Genomic DNA, 10,683 nt, shown 5'->3' with positions numbered 1-10,683 from the left:
CTGTCAACTCAGATAGCTGGTCCCTCTGTTGGGCTGACATACGGCAGGCTCTCTTTCTCCCATTCATTCTCTTTATTAAGCAATCTATCGTAGTGGCATCTCCAGACCTCTTTCTTTGCAGCCTCATTTAGCGCAAGCGTACCATCATCCATGCGAACACATTTCTCTCCTACAACATCACTATTCTCTCTCCTACACTGTCTTGCAACACGAAATACCTCGAGTCACGTATTTCAGTGCCCCAATATTTACAGGTATAAACCTGAACTTGTAAACATACTTAAATATGTTTGTATGTATGTGTGTATGTATGTATGTATGTATATGCCTATAAGTATGTATAAGTCTCTACAGGTACATATGTACATGTATTCATATTTGTACATTTATTTCTCAGAGAGGCTGGTGTTAGAAAGGGCATCCAGCTGTAGAAACTTTGCCAGATCAGGTTGGAGTCTGGTACAGCCTTTCTGGCTTGCCAGTCCTCAGTCAAACTGTCCAACACATGCCAGCATGGAAAGCAGACGTTAAACGACAATGATTTCTATGTACGAATTTCTGTATATATTCAGTTATATATATATATATATATATGTATATATATATATATATATATATATATATATATGATGACATACAAATGTCTATGTCTATACAAATGTTTGACTCTGCGGGTTACGTGTATATTTTATATGTGGGTGTAGTTGTGTATTTTTTGGGGAATGTTAACACCTCTATCTTCACCTTGTATTCTTCAGCCATATGCCTTTCCTGATGCCAAATTCTACTTCTTTTGTGAATAATATATTTTATTCCATGTCTTCCTATACTGAACCACTGCTGGGCATGTTGTTGTTTATGGGTGGCACCACCAAAGTAGTGCCAATGTAAAGACAGTTGGATACAAATACACATGCATATACACACACAGATACATGTGCACACACACACACACACACACACACACACACACACATGACAGATATCCACATACCAAATTTCACTTGCAAGACATTGGTCAGTTCAAGGTTGCTGTAAAAGACACTTTCTCAAAGAATCAGACAATGAGACTAAGACAGTTCTATATTTAAGAGATGAGGAATTACGTACATTATTTACATTTGACAGATATTTGTCCTCTTTTTGTTTGTTGTTAACACAACATTTTGGCTGATATACCCTCCAGCCTTCATCAGGTGTCTTGGGGCATATGGTGTAGTGGTTAAGAGCATGGGCTACTCACCCCAAGATTCCGAGTTCGATTCCAGGGAGTGACCTGAATAATAATGATAATAATAATGTCGAAAAATACCTTAGGAATGAGGACCTAGGTTTGAAACTTCTCCAAGACACCTGATGAAGGACAAAACAAGATGAGGACAAAAATCCATCAAATGTAAATAATGTAAATAATGTACAATGAGACTAAGCTCCAAACCACATGATTATGAAAATACCTTAATAACCTCATTCCCATTCCTGTGCCAACAAGTGAATATTTGTCAGGTGGAGGCGCGTGGTTTAATGGTTAAAGTATCAGACTCATGATTGTAAGATTGTGGTTTCAATTCCTGAACTGGGTGACACATGCTCATTTCATTTTGCTCCAGTCCACTCAGCTTCCTGTGATGGATTTGCATCCCATCCAGTGAGGTAATATATTTGCCACAGAAACTGGAAAACCAACCCTTTCAGTCTTAAAGAATCAAGAGGAATTTTTATTCTATCCTAATATTCATCAGACAGGCAAACTAAAGCAAGCAAAGTTATGTTGTTTTCTGTCAGCGATGCATCATAAAAGCCACAATGAGATTTGAACAAACGAACACCATATAAATCTCACAGCCATTACTTTTCAGAGTTCATTAGAATTTAGAAAGATCTTCACACTTCTCAGTAAATTAATGAGTGAGGCAGCAAGTTTATGAGCAAGTGTCAAAACATGGTAGAGATCCATACAGTCATTAAAAGATATTAAAATTATAGAGAATATTTTGATAAGAGTAAAATGATCAAAAGTTATATTTGTATAAATGTGTGCTGGTGGTGGTGGTGGTGGTGTGTGTGTGTGTGTATGCATATGATTTTCTTTTGAATATTTTACTTCATAATATTTTTAAAAGTTTAGAAATATTAATGTCTATATATGCTTTACTCTTAGACATATGCAAAGCTAAAAGAATTCTTTTTTTTTTTAACCAGAGAAATGGAAATTTCACACATGAACAGTTGTGTGATAGAACTGAAAGTGAAATTATTAACATGATAATGTCTGGTAGTCTTGAAGATTTTGGAAGTTCAAAATAATAAAAAAAAAGGAGAAAGAAAAAAGAATGAATATATCTAAATCAGAGCCCAAATAGAAAGCAATATTATTACAGAAAAGATTTATTTGAAGCTGTAATCAGTGCAAGAGATGGAGAAATGATCCCATATATATGATAAAGCCAGTAGGGAATTGATCATTAAATGATTGTAAAATACTAACAACCATCTTCTTTGAATGTTGCTTCTAATATGAGAGTACGGTGCTGGAATATTCCTCTCCATATATCAAAATAATATAGCATCCAAGATTCAATACTGCAAATTAGTGAAAGCTCAACAGTCTCATAAATAATGGGAAATATTTGGTCTAGTTATTGCATAACGGTTAATTTGCTATTCCTATATCTCATTTCCAATCGAGAATAATTTCTTTCTCTTTTCGCCATTACTTGTTTACAGTATTTAGAGATAGTTCTTGGAAATAAACATAATATCTTCTAATTATAGCTTCACTTAGGGCAAACCATGAGAACTGTGCTAATTCACTCAACTTTTGTATGAATATTTAATAACATAATTTCATTTCCACGAAAGACCAAAATAACAAAACAAAAAAAGAGAAAAGAAGAAAAAGAAATTAAGAAGCGATATCAAACAAAAGCAAGCAGAGGGAAATATATAAAATGCCTTGAAGTTACAGTATATATGAGTTCTGAAATCAGCATAAATGTTCAGCATAACCAGTTGAATAACATTTGTAAAAGTTAATTTAACATGTAATTCATGATGGACAAGGACATCTAGTAAAACATACAACTCGCTAAATAAAAGGTTTACAGAAAAGTCTTAAACATATGGCTTGGACAAATGTTCCTCACAATCAATTAAACACACATGACACGTTAGAAAAATGTATTTCACATCAACTTTAATGATATTTGACAGCTGGCTAAATAAATTTATGCACATCTAATTAGATATATAAAACAGGAAGTAATGCAATTTATTGCATGTAACCATAAATAATTGTAGTCACATATTGTGGTTTCAATATGCTTCATGTAAAGTTAAATAAATTTTGAAATATGTGTCATACTTATTGTGCATTGTCATAAAGCTAAGAATAGAAATTTGTTAAACATAGATGAGAGGCATCATCATCATTTGGTTTGGAAGTTTGGTTCGTAATCACAGAGTTCTGGACTTGATTCCACTCTGTCCTATCTTTGCTCTTTTACTTGTTTCAGTCATTTGACTGTGGCCATGCTGGAGCACCACCTTTAGTCGAGTGAAACGACCGCAGGACTTATTCTTTGTAAGCCTACTACTTATTCTATCGGTCCCTTTTGCCAAACCACTAATTTACGGGGTCATAAACACAACACCAGCATCGGTTGTCAAGTGATGTTGGGGGGTGGGGGCAAACACAGACACACAGACATATACAAATACATATACATACGACGGGCTTCTTTCAGTTTCCGTCTACCAAATCCATTCACAAGGCTTTGGTTGGCCCAAGACTATAGTAGAAGACACTTGCCCAAGGTGCCATGCAGTGGGACTGAACCTGGAACCATGTGGTTGGCAAGCAAGCTACTTACCCCACAGCCACTCCTACGTCTATATTAATTAAGTATCCAGGTTGACAGCACCTTGAATGAAATTTTGTAGAAAGAAACTGTGCAGAAGTCCATCATATTGCTGTGTGTATGTGTGTGTGTGTGTGTGTGTGTGTGTGTGTGTGTGTGCACGCACGTGTGTGTACGTGTGTGTGTATGTGTGTGTGAATACACTCAAAGACATACATTCAATCATATAGATATGTTGTATGTAGATGCGTGTATATATACAAGGCCTGAAATTTTGGGGGTGGGAACTAGTCAATTACATCAGCCCCAGTGTCCTACTGGTACTCAATTTATCGACCCTCCAAGGATGAAAGGCAGAGTTGACCTCAGCGGAATTTGAACTCATAAAGTAATGGCAGATGAAATACCTATTTCTTTACTGCCCACAAGGGGCTACACACAGAGGGGACAAACAAGAACAGACAAACGGATTAAGTCGATTATATCAACCCAGTGCGTAACTGGTACTTAATTTATCGACCCCGAAAGGATGAAAGGCAAAGTCGACCTCGGCGGAATTTGAACTCAGAACGCAGTGGCAGACGAAATACCGCTAAGCATTTCGCCTGGTATGCTAATGATTCTGCCAGCTCACTGCCTTTCCTGCCGTCTCACCGCCTTACTCTAGAAACATATTTTCATCTATTTCCCATTCATCAACTCAACCAACCATCACAACAGACCAGCCAACAACCAAAGGCCACGACATTTGTATGTGGTTTTGACTTTGTACATAATATAACACATTAAGTCCAGTTGCATTTCATCACATCAGAAGGTAGCTTAACCAGTCAATATCATGAATTCAAAGGCAGCAAGCTAGCAGAAACATTAGCACACTGGGCAAACTGCTAAGTGGTATTTCGTCTGTCTTTACATTCTGAGTTCAAGTTCTGTCAAGGTCGACTTTGCCTTTCATCCTTTCGAGGTCGATAAATTAAGTACCAGTTGCATACTGGTGTCGATCTAATTGACTGGCCCCCACTTCCCACAAAAAATTTGTGGTCTTGTGCTAAGAGTAGAAAAGAATATTATAAATTCAGTTAAATAAATACTAGACTGAAATAAGTACCAGAGGCAATATGATTGACTGAAATCTTTGAAGATGGTTCCTGTCTCTGCTTCTGCCATGGTTCAGTATCTGAAATCAGTGAAAGAATATAATGAATATGTATTGTATTCTTCAACATGTATCAAAACTTGTGAAATATCAACCAATTAACTTTTCTCTATTTAAACATATTTTCCTTTCAATTAACACAATTTTATATGAAAGCATCAAAATTTATTAATCAATTTTACCTAATTTAGCACTTTTATCCACCACATAAACAATATAATCATTTTATAGCATTCACAATATTTTATATTTGAGCTATCTTGAAAAACAAATGCCATTCATAAAACAGCAAGATCTCACTTTCTCAACAAAGCTCGTTGTTATTATTTTCAGAATACATCCAAGCTCTCTTAAAGTTCTTTGAGTGATTACACCTTAGGTTTAATAGTTCATAATATTCAAATAAATATTTGGCTAACAAGATTCTTGATATGAAATTATGTGTTGAAACAGATTTTATTGTATATTAGGTGGGTCATTATGCCAGTAATAAACACACACTTTCTAGTTGATAATTTGTTGATATTTAACCACTTAACAACAAAAATACTACATAATTCTACATGTATTATATTTGTTAAGTTTTTGGTATCTTACAGTTCTAGACCCAAATACTCAATTATCACAACATGCACATAACTAATTGATTATTTGATTAATTGTTTGGTTAATCAGTCAATCAGCTAAGGTTTGTCAAAGTCCTTTTGTCTCCATCTCTTCTTCTTCACCCACTTATGCCTGGGAGGATCATGGGGTGGGACAGAGTCCTAGAGCATGCCTTCCATTAGGTCGTATCAGAGACAGCCATCCCAAATGAGACCAACTAAGGTCATGGATATTACCCAACCATCTTGCTAGTGGTCCCCTGGGTCACCTGCTGATTGGTTTTGCCTGTGAAACATGTCCAATGATTCTTTCCAGAAGCATTCATATCAATGTTCATAGTATCAAAGTTGTGATCTCTCGATTCCAAGAAGTAACAGCAGTACATGGAGTGCCTCCTTGATGTCCAAGCTACACACTCTATCAAGTAACATAACTCCAAAGACCCTTTGGAGGAATTCCTCCTCAGTTGCTTGTATTCACAATTGTACTCTTTCGGTCATTACCCAAGATTCATGACCATAGGTAAGGGTGGGTACAAACACTGAACTGTAGGTACCAAGTTTGGTTTTTATACTTAGCTCATTATTAATTTATTACATCAAATGTTTTAATACACATGTCAGTAGGATAGAATAGTTTCATATATGTGCAAAATAACAGGATGGTCATGGGTGGAGTGGCACATTTCGGCTTGGCCTTGATCAGCCAAGGCCAAACAACAGCAAGAAAAACACGAATGCAATAGTGATGATGAAGATGATTGTGGCGATAGTGGTGGTGATGATAATGATGATGACAATGATGACAATAACGGTGGTGGTGGTTGTGGTGCTAGTGGGAGCAGCAGTGGTGGCAGTGGCATGATGATGATGATGATGATGATGATGATGACAGCAATAACAATGGTGGTGGTTGTGGTGGTGGTGACTGGCACTGCTGCTACTGATGAGGACGATGATGATAATAATGATGGTGATGATAATGATGATGATAATAGTGGTAGTGGTGGTGGTGGTGGTGGGCATTGTCATTATGGTGTTAGTGGTGGTGGTTGTAGTGGGTGGTGATGGTGAGGAGGAGGAGGAGGAGGAGGACAATGATAATGATGAGGATAAGGAGATGAAGGTGAATTTGTCCCGATGCAATTATCAAGGACAGGAAGGAAAATTCCAGCGTTCCCCTACCAATATTGATCTCTCTTCCGATCAAAACATCATCCTTGGAAGCAATCATGAGAGCATCAAAATAAGGAGTTTGAAATGGAAATAAACAGAGGATGTGATGCATGGAAGTGTAAACAGTATTTACAAAGATTGCAGCGGAGGGATGGGCATGTCTGGGTGTTTAAATAGCTTGCTGTGCAACTGAATGGTTATGGGTTCAGTCCCACTTCGAAGCATCTTGGACAAGTGTCTTCTGCTATAGCCTTGGGATTGAATTTGGTAAATAAAAGGTGTGTGAAAGCCCATTGTTTGTGTTTGTGTGCGCATGTATATACATGATATATATCATCCTCATTTAGTGTCATATATATATATATATATAGGGAGAATTAAAAAAAAAAAAAGACGAAGACAGGTGGTGTAGAAAACAAACAGATGTATTAGTATAATGCTCGGGAATTGAAAAAGTCTTTAATGTTTCGAGCCTACGCTCTTCTACAGAAAGGAACACAGAAAGAAAGAAGGAGAGAAAAAATGTGTAGTGGCTATCAATCTATATATTGTAAAATATAATTGCCAGCTAAATGTGGCGGTCCCATAGAAGACGATGCTACTGTTGTTTTTAGCCCCAGGAGGACATCTCCTTCAGCTGGCTAATGACACTTTGTCTGTGTCCGATTAGTATGTGGCACCTATGTTTGTGCCACATAAAAAGCACCTGTGCTGGCACCACGTAAAAAGTACCTGTGCTGGTGCCACATAAAAAGAAGCCTGTACTGGCACCATGTAAAAAGCACATGTTTTGGCACCAGGTAAAAAGCAATTGTGTTGGTGTGACATAAAAGCACCTATGCTGGTGCCACAAAAAAGGCACTTCTGCTGGCACCACATAAAAAGCAGATCTGCTGGTGCCACGTAAAAAGTACCTGTGCTGGTGCCACGTAAAAAGCACATGTGCTGGCACCATGTAAAAAGCCCCTCTACTGGTACCACATAAAAAGCACCTGTCTTTGTGCAACATAAAAAGCAGCCCTACTGGCACCACATGAAAAGCACTCAGTACACTCTGTAAAGTGGTTGGCATTAAGAAGAGCATCCAGCCATAGGAACCATGCCAAAACAGACAACCAGAATCTGGTACAGTGCTCCAGGTTGACACCGTCCAACCCATGCCAGTATGGAAAACGGATGTTAAATGACAATGATGATGATGATGAATACAAATCATATTGCTTTTACTGTGTCTGTAGAATACACTAAACACAAACTCCATATAAACATCACCCAATAGCATAACACACTTTGAATTCATCATCATCACTTTAACATCCACTTTTCTATGCTTTCATGGCTCAGATGAAATTTATTGAGAGAAATTTTTTGTGACAAATATTTTTGAAAATATTGAGATGAATATTTCGAGACAGAAACAATATTTTGAAACAATAATTTATGAGACAAGTATTTTTGAAAATCATCATCATCATCATCATCATCGTTTGATGTCCGCTTTCCATGCTAGTATGGGTTGGACGATTTGACTGAGGACTGGTGGACCAGATGGCTGCACCAGGCTCCAATCTGATCTGGCAGAGGTTCTACAGTTGGATGCACTTCCTAACACCAACCACTCCGAGAGTATAGTGGGTGCTTTTGCGTGCCACCGGCATGAAGGCCAATCAGGCGGTACTGGCAACGGCAACACTGAAAATGGTGTTTTTTATGTGCCACCTGCACAGGAGCCAGTCCAGCGGCACTGGCAACAAAAATATCCAGCAATGGAAATAAGGGCAAATATTCACTCCTTTATTTTTATGTCCATTTTTCTATGCTAGCATGGGTTAGATAAATGTTTTATTGAGACATAGCTTTATATTTAGATGGCCTTCTTGTTTTTAATGCTTACCTGTTTTTCAAGTAAAAGAAATTCTTATTCAACAAGTTTTCAAAGTCTCAATGCCATTGAATGATTTGCTGAAAGGGGAAATGACAGCAACCTTATTGTTTGTAGTTCAGTGATTTTTCAGATAAGTGCAAACATAAGCGACCCCCCCCACACACACACACACTTACATACACATGCTCACACACATACACACAAATAAGATAAAACAAATTTTAGTCGTAATTTTTTTTTACACCAAATATCCTCCAGCATTATAGGAATTCAATACATGATGAGATAAAAGTCTGCCGGGGAAACACTAGCCCTGTGTTTATTCTCTAAATATACCTGCTGTCATTGTGTTGTCCCAGAGTTGCAATTTTCCCTAAATAAATATTTACAAAAACTAATCATTCCTTTGAAATGCCACATAAACTGAGAAAATATATATAGATGCATAAATGTAGTAAAATAATAACACTAAACTTACTTGAATAAATAAAAACGAAGTAATTTCTAGCAAGTCTAATTAAAATAACCCTTCTTGAACATGAAGGGGTCAGCAACTTGTGGTTGCCGTCGTTGGTATCCCTCATATAAAAATGATAAAAAGATGATATCATATTAGTACAAGCAATAAAAGTCAAATATGAAATGATTTGGTGGCTTTTTGACACTTATTTTTCCACTGACTGTTTAGATTAGATTCCTGGAACATAAATGCCATTAGTCTTGAGAAGTTATAAAACTTGAATGATAAATTAATCTTCATTGTCTGCACCCTTTTTTCAAAAGTGTTACCACTCCTCAGGTCACAGAAATGGTAATTCCCCCATTTTGCTGCTAGTTGCAGTAGACATCTGCCAAGACTTCAATGAACAAGTCTAGCAAGGTAGACCATCCGAACTGGATGATTTGTCCCTCATACAGCCACTTAATGCCAGCTGTATCTCAGTTGCTGCTATTGACTTTACACAACCACTCTGCAACTGCCAACAGCTGTAAGAGACCATCCAACACAGGCTCTAAAGTCTATTATCAGTCAACTGCCTGCCCAGAACAGTTGTGCAAAATGTCCCCAGCAAACCGTACACATCTGCAGTGAATTGAGTCATACAGGCCTGTCCCAGTTCATCAAAGACTTATTATGACTCTGTTACCCACATTGAATTTCTACCACTGTGGCCTATCAAGTGATTTTCATTCCTTTGTATTTACGCATATGCATAAGATATTTCATAATGTTATATTTGTATTTTGCATTGAAGAAATGGCTGAAGGTCATTGTTGCCATGATCCCATTGTTAACGAGTTTTTTAATTGTCTTTTCTAATTTGATCACTAACTTGCCCTCTAATCTACTATGTAGGAGACAGAGGCCACTCAATTAAAATCTAATGTTTAAGTTGTACTTAATTTTCATTTTATTAATCCAAATAGAGGAAAAAGCAGAGTTGACCTCAGCAGGATTTGAACCCAGAATGTAAAGTGAATTATAAAATACCACAGGAAATTTTTATCAGATTTCTATCACCTCTATCAATGCACTGTCATCCAGCTGTTTTCTTCCTGCCAGAAAGAAAACAAAATTGTCTTTTCTTTTATACCATTTGAATTCAGTAAATTGATGTTGATTTCTTTAGCTAATCTCACCTTCTCATTTGTAGTGTGACATGGTGTTTATTTAGATTTTCTTGATATAATGATGGTTTCAATAAACCAGGAATTCATCTTGTATAGTATTTAGTATATCTTTACTTTCTTATCTAAATTTATACCAAATTCATTGTTCATTTCTCTCTTTCCCCCTCTCTCTCCCCATACATATATATATATATATATATATATATATATATATTTTCTCTGTATATTTTTTTTCTCCATGTTTTTTTTTCTCCGTGTTTTTCTCCTTGTTTTCTCCGTATTCTTTCTGTTGAAGAGCGTAGCTCAAAACGTTAAAGACTTTCTGTATTCCCGAGCATTAAACTAATGCATCCTTTTGTTGTTTAC

At 36.7% G+C, this 10,683-nt stretch overlaps 1 long non-coding RNA gene across 1 annotated transcript in view; it reads right to left on the bottom strand.

Moving 5' to 3' along the window:
- Nucleotides 1-10,683, bottom strand: part of LOC128248310 (uncharacterized) — a 44,909-nt gene that overhangs the window by 10,545 nt on the left and 23,681 nt on the right. The window contains exon 2 of the long non-coding RNA XR_008264543.1: nt 4,972-5,040. This is a non-coding gene — a long non-coding RNA (uncharacterized LOC128248310). The remainder of the gene's footprint in view (nt 1-4,971; nt 5,041-10,683) is intronic.

Source organism: Octopus bimaculoides, chromosome 7 (genome assembly GCF_001194135.2).
Source record: "Octopus bimaculoides isolate UCB-OBI-ISO-001 chromosome 7, ASM119413v2, whole genome shotgun sequence".
NCBI lineage: Eukaryota > Metazoa > Mollusca > Cephalopoda > Octopoda > Octopodidae > Octopus > Octopus bimaculoides.
The sequence above is the reverse complement of the archived record's forward strand: the minus strand, read 5'-3'. Positions and strand labels throughout refer to the sequence as shown.